This window comes from Peromyscus californicus, unplaced genomic scaffold, assembly GCF_007827085.1.
Source record: "Peromyscus californicus insignis strain IS unplaced genomic scaffold, ASM782708v3 Scaffold_4__1_contigs__length_199733344, whole genome shotgun sequence".
In the NCBI taxonomy this organism is placed as follows: Eukaryota; Metazoa; Chordata; class Mammalia; order Rodentia; family Cricetidae; genus Peromyscus; species Peromyscus californicus.
This window is the reverse complement of record NW_026294562.1, coordinates 26260325-26284887: the sequence shown is the minus strand read 5'-3', so window position 1 is coordinate 26284887 and position 24563 is coordinate 26260325. Positions and strand designations below refer to the sequence as shown.

The 24563-nt window shown below is 44.8% G+C and overlaps 1 protein-coding gene across 6 annotated transcripts in view; it reads right to left on the bottom strand.

The window, feature by feature from the left end:
- The window catches only part of Ankrd1 (ankyrin repeat domain 1), a 237738-nt gene that overhangs the window by 77412 nt on the left and 135763 nt on the right, over positions 1–24563 (bottom strand). The gene's annotated exons all lie outside the window — the stretch shown is intronic.

Below are 24563 nucleotides of genomic sequence, written 5' to 3'. Positions count from 1 at the left end.
TTTCAAGAAGGTGCTGACGTGCATTCACCTAAAGACACCTGTGTGGCTGCTTTGGTAAGGGAAGTCTTCCCCGAAGTGGTGGTCGGTTGGAAGTGTCACTTTCCACAAGGCAGGAACCTGCCGGTTGCTTTCCATCGACTCATGTTTCGATCAGATTTCAAAATTCCCCAGGCAGAGGGTTGCAGTGATTAAGGGTCTGGAGTCAGGGAATGGTTTGTCCAGGTCTCAAGCTGAGCGTGTGTTACTCATGGAAGAACAACCCTGTGTCTATGAGACCCCTTCCTCGGCTAACCCACCAAGGAGTTCGCAGCGAGAGCAGTGGGGTGGTCACTGACCGGCAAGCACTCTCCGGACAGTGTCTGAGCCCATGGCTGTGCATATGACTCCTCCTGGCCTGCCTCCGCCTCCCAGGCTAGCCCTGTGCAGCTAAGGTTTGGGGAAGGATGGAGAGTTAACCTCCATGCTCTCTTGTCTTGGTTTCCTTCCTAGATGGCCCTACATGGACAAACACGATGCCAGGAGATAGCCTAGCCAACGTTTGAGACTTTTGGAAAGTTTCCACCTGGGAGAGAATCCCAACATAAAAGACTAAAAGCACCACAAGAAAAGAAACAGATACCCGCCCCTTAGAGGCCCCTTGAGAGTTGGACTTAGCACGTATAAGATGTAGGATACCCTGTGACTATGAAATGTTTCCCATATCTTAGACAATAACCACGCATTAGTTGATGTTTTTCTGAAATTCAAATGCAATGACGTTAATTGAATTTTATCCTGCCAACCCTACTTGGGGACGGAGGATCTGCTCACTGTGGAGTGCATGGGGACACAATGATATATTCTGGAATCCATCAAAGGGACTGACTAAAGGCGAACCAGCCACAAGCCTCCAGGTCTTGCCCCCAGGTTTCCCAGAGCAGCTTCTGTTTTCTAGTCCCTCTGTCCTGTCAGGGGCCTGCCACTCAGGTGTGATGGAACCTGTCAGGAATGTTGACCAGCTGGAAGGAGGAAGGGCCTAGTCAAGCCCGGAGCCTCCAGGGTGCTTTTGACGCTATTGGCTTGGGAGGCTTATACTCCACTGTCACGGGGGCCGGGCAGTAAGGCAGCTGCCCGATGATGATTGCAGCTGCCCTCTGTCTTTCAAAGCAGCTTTCCCAAACTATGAGGTAATAAAGGCGCTTTCCACCACCCTCAGGTTTACCTCCTCTGGAGTGCTTCCCCCATTTCTGCCAGGAACCTGTTAGCCAAATGCTCTTCTCAGTCGCAACTCCTATTCAGAGCTCACAGGACACAGAGGGGTAAAAATATGCCCTTCTCCCCTGGGTCCTGTGAGGACACAACAATGCTCCTCGACCTGCCTCTCAGTTTGCACACCAGTTGAGCAGACATAAACACAGGAAACAGAACAGTGAGTGAATTGGGGGGAACATTGCAGGAAGAACCCCCTCCTTCATTCTAATTCCCTTTGACATTAACCTCACCATTCATTCAAGTCAGTGATCTCACCAACTTCGGTTTTCCTGGGTTACCCACGGCAGTAGTCTTTTGATGGATGAGGTCCTGCCCGTGGCGTTCCTCACTTGGCTCCTCTGCCCTCTGATTTAAGAGCGACTAACCCCTTTCATTTTAGGCTTCCTATTAGTTACTTTCTCACACCTTATGGAGGAGGGGTTTGCTCTGGCTCACATTCTGTCATGGTGGGGAAGGGACAGCAGGCAGACCTCACTGCAGGGAAAGTGGCAGTGGCTTGTTTACATGGGGCAGAACCAGAAGCAAGAGAGACAGGGTAGGAACAGAAACAAGCATAAACTTCAGAAACCAGCCCCATCGTTTCCCATTTCTACCAGTCCAGCCCCACAAGCTCCACGGACTACAAAATAGTGCTGCAAGCTGGGGCCAAGCATCCAGAATGGGTCTGTGGGGGCACAGTCCAAACCGTAGTAGGTCTAAATCTTCAGTTATCTCACTGAGAAAAACTCCACCCTGCCTATTGCAATCAGTCTCGTGATCTGGTTCACATTCTTCTTGGAAAGCACTGCTCTGATCCACATTCTTCCAGGAAAGACTCCAGACAATCTAAAGTATTTGATCCAACTTGCCTCTTAGAGGACAGGGACAGCAATGTGGCTTGGGGGGCAGTTCTTCCTTCTACACAGCCCAACAACAGAGGTTCCTGGAGGCTTCTGGGATCCTCATCCTCTTCAGAGCAACCTTCTGAGTGACCAGGCTGCTGTGAGGCTAGAAAAGACCCTCAAGCACACAAGTTCACCACGTCATTTCTTCCCCATGTTCTTGCTTCAGAACTCACAGGGCTCAGCTCCACACCTTCTGATGTCTCCTTCTTTGCGATGATTCTTTATCTCTAACAAGCAACCACAGTTTCCTCCCACTGACCCTTCTTTTGCAGACTTTGAGAACTTGTCATATACTGTCCTCACAGCCTGGAACAATCCTCTCCTACTTCCTGCCTCTGACCTGCCAGTTGGGGAAGAAAGGCTTTATTTGGCTTACACTTCCATACGGTTGATCATCACCAAAGGAAGTCAGGACAGGAACTCAAACAGGGCAGGAACCTGGAAGCAGGAGCTGGTGCAGAAACCATAGGGCGGGGGGCGGGGGGTTGTTGCTTAATGGCTTGCTCTACATGGCTTGCTTTGCCTGCTTTCTTATAGAACCTAGGACCACTAGCTCAGGGATGGCACCACCCACAATGGGCAACAGCCTTTCCCATCAATCACTAACTAAAAAAATGCCCTACAGGCTTGCCTACAGCCTGATCTTACAGAGGCGTTTTCTTAATTGAGATTCCCTCCTCTCAGATGACTTTAGCTTGTGTCAAGTTGACATAAAACTATCCAGCACACCACACCTCGAGTAGCTGTACTCCAAACTAAATTAACCTCCCCTGGATCAAGGGACATAGAGTTCCCTACGCATCTATCAAAAGCCTCGATTGGGGGCCGGTGAGGTGGCTCAGTCAGTAAAGATCCTTGCCAAGTCTGAGTCCAATGATGTAAGTTTGGATTCTGGAACCCACAGGGTAGGAGAGAAGGACTCCTCCCACTTGTCCTTTGACCTCTACATGTGCATCTCCCCCCCCCCCAAACAAACAAACAAACAAATAAATAAATGTAAAAATTGGGCTGGAGATATGGCTCAGAGGTTAAGGGCAGGGTGCTGTTGCTCTGTCAGAGTACCCATATTTGATTCCTAGTACCCACATGGCAGCTTAAGATCATCTGTTACACCAGTCCCAAGGGATCTGAAGCCCTCTTCTGACCTTTGAGGGCACCAGGCATGCACATAATGCTCAGACATACATGTAGACAAAATACTCTTACACATAAAATCAATGAATTAAAAAAAAAATCAATGATTGTTAATATCAGAGTCAACCCTCCCGGGTAGGCTGAAAATACAATAAAGCAGTTGTGTCCATGTTATTAAGAGTCGAATTCCTATCAACTAGCACCAGGCTTCTTATATAGTGTATATTCAATAAATCAATGAATTTCTGAGGAGGAAAGTGGTCTTGAGCTGAGTATCTTCCACAGGTGAACAAACATGACTTTGAGGCAGTTTTCAAAGAAGAATGTTCTGACTATGGTGTTGGGTGGGGAGTGTCTAGACCACGCCTCAGGTAGTTTAGAATGGCATTGTTTGCATCGTCTCTGACATCATTGTGTGACGACAAAACACTCCAGGCAGCAGTGTTTCCAGCAAAGAAACCTTGCAAATAACCAATCCATCACCATGACAGCCGCGCCTGAGTAACAGCTGGACAAATTCACCCACTTCCCACTGTGAGCAGCATGGCTTGCACCGAAGAGACAGATGTGGAATAGCGTGGACAGAGGCAAGGCACAGTCGTTAGACAGGTCTAGAAGTCCAGCACACCGTTCCCGGCTCTGTGATCTAACTGTTTAAGCCCCAGGCTCCTCATCTGCAGAAGAGGATGAGATGGCGCAGCTCAGAAGGAATCGGTAGGGAGCATCAGTTAAGCACAGGCTGCCTGTGCTTGCGTTCTGTGTGACTCAGTTCTTCTTTAACCTCTATTGCCTCTGCTTCCCTGTCTTTTGTAAAACGGGTTCAAAAATGATTATATTAGGTTGACCCATATTAAATCACTATTTTGTAGGTAAAAATGGTTGAATACCAGTAATTTCAAATAAATTCCGACTAATACCTACTTCATATACTTATCTAGAAAATTAAATGAGTTGGCTGTACGTTGATAGGTTTAAAATGATGACTGTTATACGTCAGACTCCACAGAGAGCCCTTACTATGTATTTGACTTGACTAAGGACCCATGAAAACTTGATAAACACAACTCTGGGGCACTGCAAACATCCAGTAAAATGCTGTTTCGACACTTATGTTAACCACTTCTTAAGAATCTAAACTTTAAAATTACTCATGTCTCTAGGCTCCCAGCATGCTCTAGTTGCTGATGATCAGGAAGTTCAGAAGCAAGGAGAGCAGAGCCTGGAGACTAGAGACAGGCTAGGATCATGAACCTGGAGAGACAGCAGCCCAGGACAGCGACACTCTGTTAAGTGTTAGCCTCCTGCCTCCACAATGCCTGCTTACATTCTAGGAAACCCATTTATGCAGGACAGACTGGTCGTTCGAATCCCATGCAGTGAGACACCATACGTTCCCTTTGCAAGTCTGGGTCTGGCTAACTCTCCTGAATCTCCACAGTGTCTCTGCTTCTCACCTTTCCACTTTAACATCTGTCCACTGGTGAACATCTTAGAAATATGTGAGCCTTTAATCTGGTTGAATGTCTCTTCTTTCTGAGCAACCAGGTTCTGGTAATGCTTGTGTCCCATTTTGCCCCACACCCTCAGGGTCACAGCAGGTTTTCTCTGAGGACGTGATATCTCTTCTTCCAACCTTTACTAATCAATAGCCAGATGGCCTCTGCTTCCTGCCTTGTTCTCCTAGTCTCTCACTATCGTGAAACAACCCATGTATTAACTTTGCTATGTTTGAAATAACATAACATGGGGTTTCTGTGTTCCTCACTGTCCTAACTTACGTGTGGTATGCATACTAACTTGAAATGGATGGGTCAGCTCAATGCAAACAGAGGGGTAAGCGTCAGATACTTCAGTGAATCATCTACAGCACACCGGGCATCTTTCATTCTGTTAGTTTTACTCATTTGGTGTTTATTGAAAATCTAGTTGACACCAAAAATCCGCCCTCTTACCATTGTCAAAAACCAAAAAAAACTGTCCCAGGGGAGCTTAGAGTGGGGTTGGAGCTGGGACTGCAGAAGAGACGACAAAGGTCACAATGTGACAAGTCCCATGGAGCACATAGCAGACATGCAGACGTTGGATCCAGTGGAGGACAGGCGAGGCTGGGGAAGCATTTCTAAGCTGTCCCAGTACATAGCCATTAGAAGGGGCTGGAAAATATCTGCAAGCTAGAATGGGAAGCAAGTGCCAGGGCCAGACCAAGAGAGCAAAGATTTGCAGGATGCTGAGCTGTTGCCCGAGTCGGACTTTGTGTGGTTTGAACGAGAGTGGCCCCCACAGGCTCCTATATTTGAATGCTTGGTCCTTAGCTGGTAGAACAGTTTGGAGAGGTGTGTCACTGGGGTGGGTTCAGAGGTTTCAGGAGCAGATGCCAGGCGCTCTCTCTCTCTCTCTCTCTCTCTCTCTCTCTCTCTCTCTCTCTCTCTCTCTCTCTTTCTCTCTCTCTCTGCCTCATGCACGTGGATCCGAATGTAAGCTCTCAGCTACTGCTGCAATGACACGCCCGCCTGTTTGTCGCTGCCATGCTTCCCACTGTGATGGCCATGGACTCAGCCCGTGAACCTGTAAGCAAGCCCCCAATGAAATGCTTTCTTTTGTAAGTTGCTTTGCTCATGGGTTCTCTTCACAATAGAACAGCGACTAAGACAGAGTTGAAAGGTAACAACTGAAGCTGGGATGGAGGCAAGGGGTCCAGCCACACAGGGTGGCCTGCACCATGTTGACAAAAACCTAGACAATAGTGGCTTGGCCAGTTGGGAAGATACTGCTTGCTGCAAAAGGAAAAACACACATTCTCTAGACTCTGTCAAATGATTGACTGACTGATAACGGGGGTTAAAGTGTCCATGGCTCCTTCTTTCATTCACTAAATATTTACTAAACACCAAGCAGTGAGATTGTGTCTGGAGACATAAAGGTAAATCAGTTTCTTAACTCCAAAGAGTTCACAGTCCAGGGAGAGAGACTCCGAGTTAGTTGTGGTATCAAGGGTAAGAGGGCAGCAGGGACCAATTGGAGAAAATGGAAGATTCCATACAGAAAGGAATACTGACTTGGAGTTCATGTTAGCTGCTTTGATAAAATAACCCAACGAAGGCAACATAAGGGAGGGAGGGCTTCTTTGGCTCACAGTTTGAGGGTACAGTCTACAGTGACAGGAACTTGAGGAAGCTGGTCACATTGTGTCCACAGTTAGGGGTGAGTATGCTGACATTCAGCTCCCTTTCTCCTTATTATTCAGTCCAGGACCCAAATCTGTGGTACCATGCTGCTCACTGTTAAGGTTAGTCTCCTTATGTCAATTAGCCTAATCTAGATAATCCCCCACAGGCATGCTCAGTAGCTAACCCAATCTAGTTAACCCCTCACAGGTGTGTCCAGAGACTAACCCAATCTAGACAATCCCTCACAGGTTGCCCAGAGGCCTGCTTCCTCAGTGATCCTAGATCTGTCAAGTTGACAAAGAGTATTAAGCGTTATTAACAGAGCTTGAAGAACAAGCTAGCTGAAAGGAGAGGAAAAGACCTTTGCAGTGAAAGAAAGCCTCATCTGCATCAGTTGAGGAGAAAATGTTCTTAGCAGTCTTAGAGAATGACAGACTGAAGCATCCAGACCAGAGGCGTACGGAGGGGTTGGAAATAAGTCCTAAGGCCCCGTTATAAACACCGAGGGCACTTTGCTGACAGTGAAACATTTCCTCTAAATAACAGGGATTGACTAAAAGTTTTTAAAGGGGGTTTCCAGTGAATGAAACAAGAGCTACCTTTTAGAAAAGCTTTCTGAAAAGTCATATTGAACCAGAGAGCCCTGCAGACGGATACCAACTACAAGGCTGAGGCTGTGGTTCAGATGGATGCTGAGGAGGGTGTGATTGAGGATCAGGGTTGTTATGTATGCTGCATCCCACTGATTCTCCTCAATCACATCCTCCTCAGCATCCATTAACACGAACACACTCCATCCAAGCAGATGTGTTCATGTCAATGGGGCCCCAAAGACACCTTCAATATGCTTCTGTTCATCTTTCTCAAGCTTGAGAAAGCCTGTTAAACCGCTTTAAAATGCGTGCCCTAGCAGAGCAGACTGTTGTCATTCCAAAAAGTGTGGGAAGGCATCCCAAAGAACAGACTGCGCTGCTAAGAAAGTGCTGAGATGGGGGATATGAGGACATGGGACGGAGTCCAACCAACACGCCCCCACCATGCGTCTCCAAGTGGAAAGGAAGCCTGGGATCGGAGAGAAGTGGAAATGGGGTGGGGCACTCTGGGAGCAGAGGGTTAAAGGTTGCAAAGGCAAAGACTCTAGGAGCCAGGTAGGTAATTAGAGAGGGAAGCAGGCTGGGCTGAGGAAAGCGAAAATATCTGACTTTATGGCTTATTAAGAAGAGAGTCATATACATCTCTGTCATGTGGAAACACTATTGCCAGCTCGTGTATGTGTATGAGTGTGTGTGTTTTCCCCAAGAGAAGCTAGAAATCTAGATATTTCTATAAAATCACTCACTAATTTTGTTGTTGTTTGTTTTTTTCTAAGTATCATGCTGACCAAAAATAAAGTACATGTGGCCATATTCAGCCTTTAGGTAGCCCTCTGACCTAAAGGAATGGCCTCTGATGAGTAGGCTGTTTTTTGATTAAATCTTACAAGCCAGGGCAAGTATGCTGCTTACCTCCATTAGAACACAACTCACAAGATCTACCAGTTCACACACAAAGACTTCCACTATGCCCAAAGACAAAGTTTGGAAAGACAATAGCAGATTACTAACTTGTAAGTTTGGCCTTGTTTTGGTAGGGCATACTTTACAAAAGCTACTCTAGAAGGAAGGAAACAGATGTTTTCTAACATTGTTTCTAATTTATAATGTAAAAACTTCAGGTTGGAGAACAACATGCTGGAAAAAAAAATCATGATTTAATGTCTCCTTCAGGAACCAGTACTGGAAGTTATGTCCAATTATGTCAGCATTGATCACAGACAGTATATAAAGAGTTTCCATGAATCAATAATAGGATACCAAATGGAACAATGACAAAGAATGTGTAGAATTCGTGCTTTAAAAGTATGCTAGATCATTTCACTCATAAGAATGCTCGACTTTTCATGTATGAGAAGTCCAAGTTACTTTTCAACTGTACTATTAGAAAATAGTTAAAAAGAAAATTGGGGAATGAATATGCTGTGGAGTATTGGGAAACTAGCACCATGACAGATCAAGGATGGACTATCTTGAATAGCATGGTTGCTAAAATTGTGGGAACCAATTAGTATAATAGTAAATGATTTGAAATAAACTAAACGCCATCACTGTGGAAACTTGATGATGGTACCCTACTCAGCAAAACACACTGAAGCTATTAGAAGGAAACAAACATAAATCCAACACATATCAAGCAGGAGAAGTTAAGAAGTATAAATTGCGTGCTAGGCAAGCACTCTACCAACTGAGTCACATCCACCATATAATGAGGGAGACAATGTCCCACCTAGACACCATATGCAACCAAGTAAAACCTCCGATGCCAGGATTGGGTTACATATTGTTGATTCATTGCCCAAGGGGTCCCATAAACACCTCCAAACAACACATGCTCTGCACAGTGCAAAACATGCGTGCTGTGCAACCCAACAAAGGCTTCGGTGGAGTCACATGATGCAGCAGAGGTGAATGACACCAGAAACTCCTTAGATTCACTATACATTTGAATCTGAATCGATTTTTGGCAGTCATATATTAAGAAACATTTTATGTGGCAAGATTTTTTCACAATCCCCACATTCAGTTGTGCCACTGTATTTTTAAAAGACCCTAACAGGACACCAAATGGATCAACATGGTCCTCTAAGAGTATTTCCCTTGTGCTCATTGGAAGAGGGGTGGGGTAGTTGTGGGAGTGAAAGAGAAAAAGAAGGGCTTGGCCAGGTACTCGCTGTGAGATAAAGTGAAGAGCAGGCAAAAGGCAGGGACTAGGGAAGGTTGTTGAATTAAGAGCTGACACCTGAAGAACTTCAGGATGGAGTGGACAACATGGGGTTTGACATCTCCACAACGATGAGGGGTACCATTTTCATGGAGACAATAGTTTGGGGGATTTCAGCTTTTCTCGGAGTTTTTCTCATCACCCTTCCTGCTTCTTTGCAACTTTTTGTTTGAATTATCTTTCCTGAAGAGCCATCAGCTCATGTGTCTTAAAAAGCTGAAATTCACCAGAGGTCTACAGTTCCCGGAGAGTAGGAAAAGGGTCTGGTACTAGTTAGTGTTCAGTTGCTGTGACCAAAATACCTGGCAGAAACACAGAAGGAAGGATGGGTGAATGGAAGGAAGGATGGATGGACAGAAGGGAGGGAGGGCGGGCTTATTTTGGCTCATGATTTCAAAGGGTTTTCAGTCCAGAATTCTTTGGCCCCTGAGCTTGGTCATAACATATGACATGGGGAGTGTGTGGCAGGGGCTTTTCTCCACTTCTTAGCAGACCAGAAGCAGAGACAGAAATACAGAAAGGGACCAGGGTCAGATACAGCCCTGAGGCTATACACCAGAACTATTTCCTCTAACTGGACCCCACTTCCTCCTTTCACCAGCTACTAAGAATGCCAATGTGTTATGAATATAAGGGGTTCATCCGCTCATTAGGTCAGAACCCTCAGGATCTAGAAATCTCTGGGAATATAATAGCTGATACATCCAAGGTGTACTTTGCTCATCCCCCAGGCACTGCTTAATGAAATCAAGTTAGCATTAAAAATTAGCCATCAAAAATAACGTGAGACCTCTGGCCCAGTTCAACTCTTCTGCTGACCTCTAAGAAGCTAGCCAGCTTCCAAGAGATGGCTTCCCACTGCACCAGAGGACTCAGAAACTGTGTCCTGCCAAGAGGAGCTGAAGCACCCATGCCTACACTTAGAAGTGTGACAGAACCAAGTGTGGATGAGAATGAAGAGCTCTTAGGAGTGCCAAATGTTGTGTGCAGACCACTTGGCCTACAGCTCGTCAAACCAAAGACTCCCAGAAATCATCTAAGATAGACCCAAGAAGTGTTCCCATGTACAGGACAGGGGAAATGATCTCAAGGGCTCTCAAGGCCAACACCAATGAGACAAATCTTTGTTTGTAAGAATGGAAAATTGGAAACAGCTTAAAACCCAAGAGGAGAAGGTTAACTATATTGCATGTATTTATGAAGCAGACCGACAAATGAGTGGTGTACGGCAACATGGAGAGATTTCAAAAAACACAATGCTGACTATAAAAAGCAAGTTTTGAGAGGAAATTGCCATTCATGCAAAGATTTCCAATATGCAAACCATGCTAAAAGCCAACAGTAAAGCCAGCACAAGATCCATAATCAGAAAAGTCAAGGCAATGATTACAATCAGGAGGAAGTGGAGGGAAGCTGGATTAGGAAGGGATATTGAAAGTTTCAACTGTATCTGTAATGATTTATTTCCTCAAAGAATATTAGCAGAAGGTTAAGGTCTGTCAAAACTTTGTAGCATTTCCACAGATGTATTTTATACTAACCTTTGTCTGAATACACAAAATATTTCATTAGTATTATGAAATCTTTTTGTTTGAGTATAATGTGTGTGCACGTGCACGAGTGAGTGTGTGTGTATGTGGAGGCCAGACATGCAGTGTCTTCTTCAATTGCTCTACACCTTCTTTTTTGAGACAGGGTCTCTCTCTGAACTCGGGGCTAGCTCATTTGCTTAGATCAGCTACCCAGTAAGCCCCACCCAGAAATCCTCCTGTCTCCACCTTCCCATGGCTAGAAGGGCCCAAGACTTACACATCAGAATGACTTTTTACAAGGTGTTAGGATCCAGACTCAGGTCTTCCAGACTGTGTAACAGGCCTTTTTCTGACTGAGCCATCTCCTCAGCCCCTTATAGAATCATTTTAATAGCTCTCTTAAAGTATCATTTAAGTGCATATGTTTAAGTAAATAATTAGATCAGTTTTTATAGCCTTGAAATAATCACACCAATAAAATAATAGACATAGAATATTCTCCAAATTTTCCTCATACTCCCATGTATATTCTTCCTCATTATACATTCACTCTGCTTGAAATCCTTATAAATTAGTTTGTGTTTTATAATACATATTTAAATAGAATCAGTCAGTATGAGCTCTTTTTTGACTGGCTTTTTCCACATTGCATGGCTATGCTGATGCCATCTTTGTTGTTGTATCAGTAGTCCATTCCTTTTTAATGCTAAAGAATCTTCTGTTATGTAGCTATACCACTGTGATTGTTAATCTTCATTATTAACTACATAGGATTTAGAATGTTCGTGGAAACATAGTGTATTTCCAGGAAGAGTTGAAAGAGGAGGGAAGAGTCCTAGGGCTGGGGTCCCAGACTGGACAAAAAAGAGAGAGGAAACAGCAGTGGGAGTCCTCTCTTTTTGCTTCCCAACTGTGACAGCAATGTGAGATGTGACTGTCACTGTGCCTTCCCTGCCGTGATGGACTGTGTGCCCAGAGACTGTGAGCCAAAATCAATCCCGCTTTCCTGAAGTTGCTGGGTGTTTAGTCACAGCAACGAGAAAATCATAAATATACTCATATTTACTTACCGTTGATGGATTATTAAGTTCAGATTTGAGAATTCATCACAAATTTGAGATACTGGACCTTCATCGGGTACATGACTTGCAAACATTCCCCACTCTAATCTGTGTCTTCTTTCATTTGCCTATGACATCCCTGTCCCCGAGTACACGGAAGTTCCCTTCTGCCTTGTTGGTGGCCCTCACTCCCGAGAAGGCAGAATGATATTTGGAAGCCAGGTTCTGAACCCTGTCATTACTCTTTTCTTTGGGGACACTGCTGCCCCCACGACTTCTAGGCTGGCTGAGCTGGCAGGTCTGTGTACACATAAAAAACCATGAGATCCCTGTCCGATCCAAGGTGATGTCATGGGTCCATTCTGCGTTTGTCCCTCCTATCCCTGTTAGGACACTCAGGCCTGACACTCGGCTCTCCCTCTCACCTGGACACTTCCTTTAAGCCTCTTGAACTCTGACTTCCCATGTCATCTGCCCCTCTGGCTGCCTCCCACGCAGCACACAGGTCGTTCTCCAGGTCTTTCACATATACTGCCCTAGGACACAGTGGCTCTTGCCTGACTTCCCCTTTGCTCTGACTCTGGAAAGCCTTTAGGGTAGACTTCTTCAGGATGGGAAGGAAAAGGAAGATTAGGGAATTAAGCTAAAAATTACTTTTTCAGTTAAAGTAAGTCAGAGGGCGATGCTGGAGAGATGGTTCAGCGGATGAATGTCGAGTTTTAAAAGTGCCACGAAGGAGTCAAACTACTCAACAGGGCCCACGTGGGAGGTTTATTGAGGGGAGGGCAGAGACTGGTCCCTGGGGATGAGAGGAAAGGAAGAGAAAGATACAGGAGGTGAGCAAGGCCTGCTTTTTATAAAGACCTTAGCAAATGTACACCAGAGGGGCTCTTAATGCCTGCAGCTGAGGATGTGTCCTGTCAGGACCCTAAGGGCAGGCCAGTACAGATGCCTAAATATTCACTTCCTGCTCTTTCAGAAGACTGCCTGTGCTTCCGAGCACCCACTTAAACACACACACATAAAAAATAAAATGTATGTATATATATACTAGGATTTTAAAAATATATTTAAATATATATATATATATATATATATATTTTAAAAATCCTAGTTCTGGTGTAATATAAAAGTAACAAAGTGGTTTGATCTTAAAATACTCTGAGTGGGGCCAGGGGACATTTTGGTGGTAATGCTTTAGCAATGGTTAAGAACCTGAGTGGCAGCTGCATGGCCTTTGAACCTATGAGGAAGGAGACTGAACTTCCTGCCACCTCAGGAAAAAGAATATAAGATTGATACTGTCTTAAAGAAAAAAAAAATCTAAATGTATTATTTCTTAACCATCATGATTAAAAATTGATATTTGCTACAAACAGAAATAAAGGACTTAGGAAGCAGAAAGCTAGGAGGTAACACAAGAAAGAGACAATTAAATGCGGGGCCAGAACCGCAGAGAAAGGTCAGCGCTGCAGGTTGTGGATTTGAACATTGGCCTGGGCGAACAGTTAAAGCCCTGCAAATAGATGAGGTTCCCAAGGCAGAGGGGAAACAGGGAGCAGCCTTGGACTTCCGAAAGACTTGCTGTGACCAGCCACGTGGTGAATCCGCTGACCTCAACCGTCCGGAAGTGCACTGTGGGGCTAACAGCATCCATGCTTTAGACACGAAAGCCAAATGGAGCTGAGAAGAAGCCATTAGATCCAGTGACTTGGCGACTGCTTGGGTCCTGAGAAGAGCAATTTCAGTAAAACTTTGAGTGTCGAATTCCACTTCAGACCCTTTAGGAGGGAGTGGGGTGAGGTTGTCTTGGAATCAGTGCAGACCATCTGAAGAATTTAGATGTGAGAAGCTGAGGACTGAGCAGCTGTTTCAGAGGTGGTTGTGGGGAGGGCACACGGCATAAGCAGAGGGCTTTCTCTGGGGAGGACATAGGTGCATGTTTAATAATAATCATTTCCTGTGTGCTCAACTATTACTACTGTAAAGCGTTTGTTGTAATCTGGAAGCCTTATTTTTAGAGAGCTAAGTCACCCTCTTAGTGTAAAAATAAAAGAAATTTAAAATGTAAATGTTATAAGCAATAAATGTTTTCAAATCCTCTGTACAAATGGAAAACATGATTCTTTTCAGCCAGGCTCTTGGTTCCTTTTGACTCACGAGCTAATGTCACGGTGAGCTGGTCAGAGGGCCTCCATTGCTCAGAGATGTGAGGCCAGAGGAAGGAGGCCTCTCAGGACAAACTTCAGAAAGCCCCTGCCTAGTTTCTCTAGTGCAGGAAGAAGGCTGCTTTAGTGTCTGCTTTTCACAGTTCACCGGTGTTCCCTCCGCACAGCACAATAGGCCATATGCCCAAGACGATTTCAGTGATGCACCAAGAAAGCAAGAAGGAGAAAAATTTCGAAACTCTGTATATGAAGATGACAGTCTCAGCCCTCCACCAATTTAAAGCTGATTTCGAGACATCAATCCAACCAGAAGCTGGGAAACAAGAGTGGGTGCAGACAAACTCCATCCCTTTGCTGACAGGAGGAGGAAGAGGAGGAGGAGGAGGAGGAGGAGGAGGAGGAGGAGGAGGAGGAGACTATTAAAAGCTGGAGTGGGTGGGGCTGGATACAGAAGAGCTTCATAATCTTCCCATCCTTAAACATCACCACTTGGTGTGTGGTGGTGCACGGGCCAGCAGCATTGGCATCACCACAGGGATTTAGAAAATCAGGATCCCAGATCCTGTCTTCCGCTGACAAAACCAGATCATGTACCGCGTGTGACTTGTCTGTTCCTACGAGCATGAAAACGGTTGTTTAAATGATCCAGGGGTGGCGAGATGCAGGGTACAGTGAGAGGTTCTCTAGAGGATCAGACCGCTGAGAGGCCAAACTGTTCCGAACTGAAAGGAAGTGTCAGTTACTGACATCGATGTGGGTTCACAAGGTTTTGGAGGAGAAACTGAAAGGAAGCAGAGAGCTGGGAGCTACAGAAACCAAGTGTGAGGCTGGATGTAAGAACGAAGCCTAAGTCATACCATTACAGTCACATTGGCAGCATCTGTGTGCTGTGGAGAGCTCCAGTTCCACACTGAAAGGCTGGACCCAGAACAATAAGAAGTTATACTAAAGCCAAGTCCCGAAAATGTCCTGAATCACTAAGTGAAGACGGTTCCAGCAGGGTACTGGGGCTGGGGAAGAAAGGACCAGGTTTCGTGCTTTACTTGGAAGCTGAGCAGAGAGCTGCGCACATTTCATAAGCCCATCTCATGAAACGCCGCTGGAGAGGTGTAAGCTTGCTAATAACACTGTTGCCAAATATCTGAGACCATCCTATTATAAGGAGGGAAGCTTTGCTTGGCTAATGGTTTCAGAGATTTTGATCTCTGGTCAAAGGACCCTGTTACTTTGGGCCCTCTGGTGAGGCAGTATGCCATGGTGGGAGCATGGGGCCAGAGTTGCTACCTCATTGTGACTGGGAAGCAAAGAGAAAGAATGATGGTGCTGGTACCCCATATCCCCTGTAAGGGTACCCAATATCCACCAGGCCCACCTCTTAAAGATTCCACAGTCTCCCAAATAGAGCTATGGGCTGAAAACAAAGATATCAATGTGTGGATCATTAAAGAATGTTCCAGATATAAACTAACAAGGGACACAGTGTTCACTGGAAATTCTTTACTTCTTTCATGACTCTGGGTCTCATCTGTCAGAGAGATATAGACTGAAAGATGTGTGTGGGACCCTCTGGGACTCATCCCTCCTCTGTTCTTTCCTTGGCAGCCTCCCTTTTCCAGGCTGTTCTCTCTCTCTCTCTCTCTCTCTCTCTCTCTCTCTCTCTCTCTCTCTCTCTCTCACCCTCATCACTTCAGAAAACCATACATGATCCTCCCACACATCTCCAGCCACACCAGCTTCCATCTCCTCCAACCCCCACCCCTAAACATGTCCCCCTTGCTCTCTCTAGTCCCACTTTTGGGTCCTCTGAGTTCCAGCCAGCACATACCTGGAGAAGAATGAGATGTGAAGAATGGGACACCGGAATGGAGTCATCCACAAGTCGAGAAGAATAGGCCGCCAAATTCCAAAAACACCAGCAATTTCCAGAATTTAAAATCCTGAATCATGACAGGACACTGGTGGAATTCAGGTTTGTCTGGTACATGGAATACTCGAACCAAATGTGAGGTCGAGCTGTAGGCCTTGTGTACATCCTACTTCACAAATGAGTCTGTCAGATATGCTAAGCCTATAGGCCAAAGATGATTCCTTAACGTGCAGAGAAACCTCAGGTGACTGTCCAAGCAGCTGGCTGTTTCTGTCAACTCACATTTTTTTGGAAGTCGCTTGTTTGCACTTCCTGTTTTACTAGGTAATATTATTTCCTTCTTGGGTCTCTGAGGAAGTTAAAGATTAGATAGCTGTAGTAACAATTTTCCTTGTTAAGAAATTCAGAAAAGAAACTCACTAAGAGGTGTAAAGTGTATAAATTTGAAATACATTATAAGATAGTTCTCTGTTAGTAATATAAGTTAGGAGAAAAAATGAATCAGGTACGTTTTGGACTCACCAAAATAGCATAAATAATGGAATATTTTCTCCAAATTTGTCAAATGCAAATGGACTAGACATTGTTGATGTATTTATTGCTTGTATATATTATATATAGTTATTGTACTTATTGTATATAGTTTATCTTATATTGGTATAACTTCTTTATTCTTTTTATTTTTATTAGACAAAAGGGGAAATGTGGTGATATTTTATTTGTATGTTAATAAATAAAGTTTGCCTGGAGATGAAAGGAAATAGCAAGCCATTAACACAAAAGCCAGGCAGTGATAGCACACGCCCTTAATCTGATCACTTTTCAGGCAGGGTCTCTGTGTGTGTTCAAGGTCACACTAGGGAACAGAGCCAAGCGTGGTGACACACACCTTTAATCTCAGTACCAACCATAGACCTGGAGGTCTGTACAGACAGGCACTGACAAGGAAGTGAGGGAGCTGGGCTAAGAGCTAATGAGAGGGCAGAAAAGCAAGGCAAGGCAATAAAGGCGCAGGTTAGACAGGAAGTAGCTCGCATTTTGGGAGCTACAGAGCTGGTGAGGTAAGGTGGTTGGTGGTTCTCACTATTTCCCTGATCTCTAAGGCTTTCACCCCTGTATTTGGCTCTGTGTTCTTTATTTTATAAAACCATTTAGAAATTCGTCTACACATACCCTTCTCTTCTCTTAGCAAATGGGCTGCAGGGATAGGAAGGTGGTCCACCGTATGGTTGACCTAACAAACAGGCTGCATGGATAGATAGGAAGGTGGTCCACCTTGTGGTTTACTTAGCATGTTAGTTTACTGACTGTCACGACCAGATCCACAAGTGAGAACATGGTAAGAATTCATCTAAAAAATCAGCTTCCGTTGCTAAGTTCCCAGCTACATTCCCCAGGGAAATACTTTTCCAAGTTCCCAGCTCTCACTCCTCCCCTTTTCCCTGCACTTCAGGTTGGATTGACTGCCTCCAAATGAAGGCAAGATACAGCTTTCAGGAAGGTGTTAGTCAGCTCGTCATCACTGTGACAAAATGCCAGAGTTGATCAGCATATAAGGAGGGAAGGTTTAATTTGGCTCTGTCAACTCTAACGTAAGTTGTGTGGTCACCGGAAGGGAGGGAGAATGTTTGATTGACATCATGTAGCTCCCATTAAAAAGATGTAGCAGAAACTGCTCAACAGCGTGAGTTGGAAACATCATCATTTCTTTTTAAACACTGGGAGTATGGAGCAAGATGAAATTCAATCCTACACGCTGTGCTCTGGTGTATGCTCATTTTGAGCCACTGAACCCCACAAGCCCAGTCTGGAGATGGAAACTAGACTCCAAAGTGGCAGTCAGTCTCCCTGTTTTCTTTGGGAGTGAGCCAGAAAGAGATAAAGGAAGTGTTGTCTCGGGGCAGCAGTAAACAGGCAAGGAAACCAGAGGGCTTTTAATAAAACAGACCTTTATTGGATCTAAAATGACCCTAAGCTGACCCCACCCTAAATTTTGACAACGTCCAACTACAGGAATTTAAAGGAATAGGCAGGCGTCACCCGTTGAATTCCTGCACACAGAGCAGGGCAGCCAGAACCTACAAGCAAAGAATGCATACACACATCTCTGGCATTGCGGCCCAAACGGTTTTCAGCCCAGACACTGGTGCATTTCTGCCTTGAATTTCTGTCCTGTGACTCACAGGGAAGGCCTGAAGACAATAAAATATCCCAAGGACCGAAAATAGGCCCTCCTCCTCCCCTCCACCATCAGGGTGAGTTCCTCAGGCATTTCTTTCTTCCTTTATTAGCCAGGCATGAATGGTAACATTGCCTGAGCTGAAGAAATCATCTTTGTCACTGGTAATTACAAAAAAAAAAAAAAAAAAAACCACATTCATAGAAAAGCATGCCAGCAGTTCATTGATTAACATCCCATGCTGCAGCCTCTCTTTGAAATTAAAAACACTTCCAGTGACACTGAATGGAAAAGGCATTGTAGGAAAAATATTTCTTAGACAGGATTGTCATTTAAGTGTGCCAAAAATAGAACTGTTTTTATTTAAGCATCCTCACTCCTCCAGCTTCCCCTTTCCCAGCAGCCCTCCCTGGCAGACAGCGAGGCTCTGCACACGGAAATCACCAGAAATAGAGCAAGTGGCTCCATCCATTTAAACTGGAGATGTTTCAGAAGCAGACCTGTGAATAAGGCCTAGGTAATGCGTCCATCTCTCCGTCGCCAGTGACAACTAAGGGAGACAACCAGATTGAAAATCCACTGTCCAATAATCTCCAATAAGGTGAAATGTCATTTTCCCCCATTGTAATTGGCCCCACCGCCAGTTTCCTATATCAACCCTTATTTTCTTCCACCTCACAAAGAGCCAGAATTGGTCTCTTCGTCTCCAACTTTGAGCTCGTGTTTCATGAGGACAGGACTGCCTTGCAGAATTTGAAAACTCATCTTCTTGAAGGCCGGGCTCATCTGGCTTTGTGGTACCAAGGAGTGTTTGCTCTGTTTTGTTTTGCTTTAGGTTTTGAACTTCTCATCTGACTTGTTAAACAGTAGGAAAGACTGCAGTGAACCAACCTATGAACCATCACACTCATGGACACTATTAAAAATTAAAATCTGGGGAGCTGGCTCAGTTAACAAAGGGCTTTGCCACACACGCATGAGGACATGAAATCATATCTCCACCCCTCACATAAAAGTCAGGTGTGGCGGCATGTGCTTGCATTCCCAGCATGGGAGAAGAAGACAGGAGTCGTCCTGGGGCTTGCTGGCCAGGCAGTCTAGCAGAAATATTGAGTCTTAGTTCAGCGAGAGACCTTGTCTCAACAAAGGTAGGAGAGAGCAATCGAGGAAGACACTCAATGCCGACCTCTCACCTACACATTCATGTATGCATGCACACACATATACAATGAGTTATATTATTGAAGGTCACAAAAATAGTGCTATCTACATACATGATTAAACTGGCTATCAACATTTGTGGAGTGTGTTCCGTGTACAAAGCAGTCACAGTTACTGTTCTTTTAGACTTTGAGTATCTCTACATGGGATCTGTGTGCTTGGCACCCAGAATCTTTATCATCATTCTCCCTTCAGACTCTAACTCAGGATCAGATACTATATGACCCTATCACTGTCCCATCTGTATAGTTAACAAGTCTTTCTTTCTTTCTTTCTTTCTTTCTTTCTTTCTTTCTTTCTTTCTTTCTTTCTTTCTTTCTTTCTTTCTTTCTTTCTCTTTCTTTCTTTCTTCCTTCCTTCCTTCCTTCCTTCCTTCCTTTCTCCCTTTCTCTCTTCTCTTCTCTTTTCTTCTTCTTCTTCTTCTTCTTCTTCTTCTTCTTCTTCTTCTTCTCTCTCTCTCTCTCTCTCTCTCTCTCTCTCTCTCTCTCTCTCTCTCTCTCTCTCTCACCTATATTGTCCTCTGATTTTTCTAGCCAGCTCATCTGCCTTTGCATTGGGCCAGTACTTGTCCGCTGTTGAGCTCCAATCTGCCTCCAAACCCATTTTTCAAGACTAAGTAGAAATGTCATCTTCTCTGAAAGTGTTTATGGTTCACTGCAGTTAACTTTGCTGAGACAGAAAAAGCAAGGACTCTGGCAACATCCAGACCTGAGTTCAAATCCTGGCTCTTTCTTGTATCAGGTATGCGAATCCAGTTATCTTCATTATTTTGATGTCTTGGAAGCTCCATCTAGTGATTTCTAGAGTAAAAGTTATTCAGATAGTCAGCAAAGGCTTGTGAATATAAAAAGAAACTCTTCATGTTCAAGTACATACGTAATTTCTGGCATGGCCATTCGTGATGATTTTTGTGTGTTTTTCTGCTTTTATAGAAGACAATGTGGCAATTTCTCCCTTTGTCTTTTAATGAAGTATTTGAGTCATTGTCTTCCTTCTCCTCTCTATCATAGAACAGGAGTCTCCTTTGCTACATCATTATGTACCCCAGCTACCTCCTTTCTTGGTACTCAGTGGAGGCCGATTCTCTCCGTGTGTGCTCAAACTGCCTCCCCTGATTTAATGAAACTAACCACTGTTCATTAATTCTCCATGGGAGAAGCAGGCTTGGAAACCTTCTCGATACATATGATTTTAGATTTCTTTTCTCATTTCTAGATTTTTGCCCACTTTATTTGGATTTTAATTCCCTAAATTATAATATACAGATAATGCTAATAATTTCTTGCTTATGGGTTTGTGCATATATACGTACATCTAGATGCATATATATGTGATTTTCCCTTATAGTTACATAGTATTTCCTATGTACCAAATACAAGGCTACTTGCCTCCATATATTCCTTGCATAACCCTCATAACAAATCTGGAAAGGAGATACCATTTTAGTTTTCCTCTTAAAGATGAGAAAATTAAGGCTTGATTGAAACCTTGCAGCAAGCATGTGATGAACTTGAATTCCAATCAGAAAATCTATTTCTAGAAACCAAGATACTTATCACCCAGCACAGCCTCTAACTGTCCATCTCTGGATAAACCAGAAATGGAATTACTCCAGTTAGGTACCGTTTCACAGACAATATGACCTAATCCAAGTGATGTTTTGATTGGCTAGCTCCAGAGCCCATGTGTAAGCTAGTGTGTAATTGAAAATGACTGACAGATGTTTTGCAGCCCCAGCAGGTAGGTCTCCTGGGAGGCCCGTCTTACCTCCCTGCTAGATCCAGGTATAACCCACCAAGAGAAGTATTAGTAAGACTCAGGATCTGCAGCGGCATGGGGACACCCTAAGATCTCCTAGAAGCAGAGGAAAAGGAAACTTGCCACAGGCTCTTGGTTCAGCTAGCGATGCCCCCAAAATTGCTGGCCCTGAAAATGATTCAACATTTAGAACAGAAACTATAGAAGGATTCAGAGGTCCACAGAAGCAGCTTAAGACCTGAAGAGCTGGGGCTGTGTGGAGGGAGTCCCTTTGTTCCAGGGTCTGGGGACCATAAGACACAGCTGTCATCTCAGGAGTGCTCCCTAAACTCAAGAGCAAACAAGTCACCTGGGGACCTTGTTTAAAATACAAATGCTGACTCAGCAGACGTGTTGCCCGAGAGTCCATATTTGTAACAAGCTCCTGGAGGACCTACAGAGCATGCTCAGAGCTACAAGGACCTATGGAACACCAGCCTTGGGAAGAGGTTTACAAGAAACATTCTATTTCTTCACAAAGAACCTATTAAAGCCACAATGGGCTAGGCTGTGTTGTGAATCATTTTCCCCCCTAAGAGTTACTCATTTTTATTTGTGCAAATATTGTGTGTCTGTAAGTGTATGCACACATATGTGCAGATTCCCACAGAGGCCAGAAGAGGGTATTGGATCCCCCAGAGGTGGAGTGACAGGTGGCTGTGAGCCACCTCACATGGGTGCTGGGAACCATACTTAGTCCTCCAAAGAGCAGCAAAGGCTGCTCCAAGCAATCGCTCCAGTCCCTCTGGCAAAAATCTTTAAGGAGGTTCTGTAAAGTACAGACCTCCCTGAACTCGCCCTCCATTAGTTTAGATTTAGTTCCAGTTTTTAGTTGCTAAAAAATCAAGAGTAACAGTAACATTTCCTCTTGCCTTCTAAGGAAATCTAAATAGACTAGGATTTGTGTGTTTACTAGAGGGTGTGGGGACCCAGACTCTGAAGATGTCTACATCAGTCTCCAAGGTGCTGTGACTAGCTCCAACCATCATGGACACATCATATGATCAGGAAAAAGAGCAGAGGACATACACTCTGTCCTTTCCAAAGAAATGGGCAACAGGTTGGGTGCACTGTTTCGTATTTCCACATCCTTGCCAGAAACCTCATCACACAGCAAGGAAAGCAAACACCTCATCACACACACACAAAAGACTGGGTGATATGGTCCTCCTTCTGAGCACCCATGTTCAGTTAAGCAGCAAGTATGCTCAAGTAAGGACTGAGAGCGTGGGTATACGGAGTGTCAAGCGAGTTCTTTCCAACACAATCTCTTAAAGACATTCAGAAAATGACGGTGTGTCTGATCCCTTCCTTGTACAGCTGCTGGTTGTTGGGCAAGCCAAGATACACATCCAAATATCTAGGTTCCCTTTCAAGGTCTTACCCGACCACTACACAATTCTTCCTCAGATGCCAACCTTCTTATGCCCAGTGGCAGAATGGAGAGCACAGGAAGTCCTTATCTTGTCCCTTAGGAGCTGAAGCCCTGGTAGGAACACCTTCTTAAGTCTGATTTGCCAAGCTTCCACTAGACATTAGGAAATGCATCAGCACCCCTCCAAAAGAGGCAAAGACACTGGAGAATGAGACGAGGGGGTCATTTTTGCCCATCTGACACCTCTGCACGAGCAGGCAGAGACAGTATCGTAGTTGTATTGTTCAGCAATTTCGCAGCAAAACCAGACTTGGCGAAAGAGCCTCTGAGAATGCTCAAGGCTTTGTCCTCACTTCACGGTCTTTGCATGTTGACCTGCCACGGGAGGCATCACTGAGCAAACCAGCACTAAATAAGAAGAGGAATTGAATGGGAGCTGGGAAGAGCTAGACACAATTATTGACTGCCTCTCACGTGCCTATCAATATTCTAGCCTAGGTGTTTACATACTTATTTAATGCTAATAACGATTGGTGTAGCGACCAAGGTGGGAGCTGCCCCAGGTAAATAGGTCTCTGAAACCCACCTGATTGGCTCCCAATGGATATCAGGAGCCTTCCACAGGACTTCCTTTCTTCGCATCCACAATCCACCCTTCCACCCCAGCTATGTTCTTTCGCACTCTGACTCTGTGTTCATCATTTCCCAGTAATTAGTAAATTACAACCCCCGCATCTCAAGTTCTTGACGTTCATTTGCTGTTTCCCAGTAATTCATTCCGTTTGGTATTTGCTTTGAAAAAGAAACCAAAGTCCTCACTAATGCAGCACACACACCCTGGCCGGGACAGGGCTCTTCACCTCATTTATCACGTTGTGCGGCTGGTCCTGAAGTCTGACAGGCAATTCAGGCTTTGTGAATGCAATTCAGGCATTGATTTTAATCTATAAAGCCCGAGCGTCTGGACTCTGGCTGCCATGGAAATGAAATCGCTTCTTCACAGGCTGCTGCGGACTGTTCTGCAATGTGGGCTTCTGAGAACAGCTTCTGTACTTTTTCTGATGTAAACATTTCTGATATGAATAGAGTCTTAGCGTTAGCCACCTCTGTTAATATGAGAAAGAAAGCCCAAGTAAAAAGCAAATGCACTCACTATGTTTATATTTTTGACCCTACACGCTAAATTTATTGATAATGTCTACTTAGAAAGACATTTTAAAACGTACATCACAAGGTGGCCACTGCGATGCATTTTGTTTTCGAACAGGAAGTCTTGAAGTCCAAGCAGGATCCTGGGGACCAGAAAGCCAATGGGGAAACAAGATGTCGAGATGTTGGTGTATGATCTGATTTCTGTCACCCAGATGGGACGTCGATGGCAAGGAAATGATTCTGGAATGCATGCTTTATGGAGGCGGAGGAGGGGAGGCAGGGAAACAGGAAGTATAAGCATGATGCTTATGCTGTAAGTATTGTGGCCAGAAGTGACCCACTGAGCTATGAGAACATGTAGAGGAAAAAAAACATCGACGAAGTGAAGAGGCTTCACACCGAATTACTCCTAGAAAGATCGATGTTTGGGAACAGAAGACAGTCCCTTCCAGGATCAAGAGGGAGGGGGGGGGGTGACTAACCACAGCATGGGTGTGGGGGGCGGGAGGGAGACAGTGGAAGTATTCTGTAGAATGATATAGGTAGATATATGTTCCTGTATATTTCTTCAAAACATATAAAACTGCATAAAGCGCAGGTGATCTCGATGAACCAACGCAGAAGAGGAGACTGACGTCGGGGAGGCAGCGCATACGCAGGACGAGGGGGAGCTAGTCCGGGAAGAAATCTTTGTGCCTTCCTCCTATCTTTGCTGTGAACACAAAACCGTTCTCAAGAAAAAAAAATCTGAAGACTGGGGGGAAAGAGTGGCAGCAGGCAGTGTGCCCAGGAAATATGACACCACCTTTGTTCTGGTGGGACAAGGGGCTGGGAAAGGTGGGGGAGGAGCTCCGAACTGTAAGGGGATTTAAATGCTCTCCACCACAGCTCCACTTTCTTTCTCTCTCTGCAGCCGCAGGTTCTGGCTGTCTGCCCTGACTGCTCACATGGCCTTCAT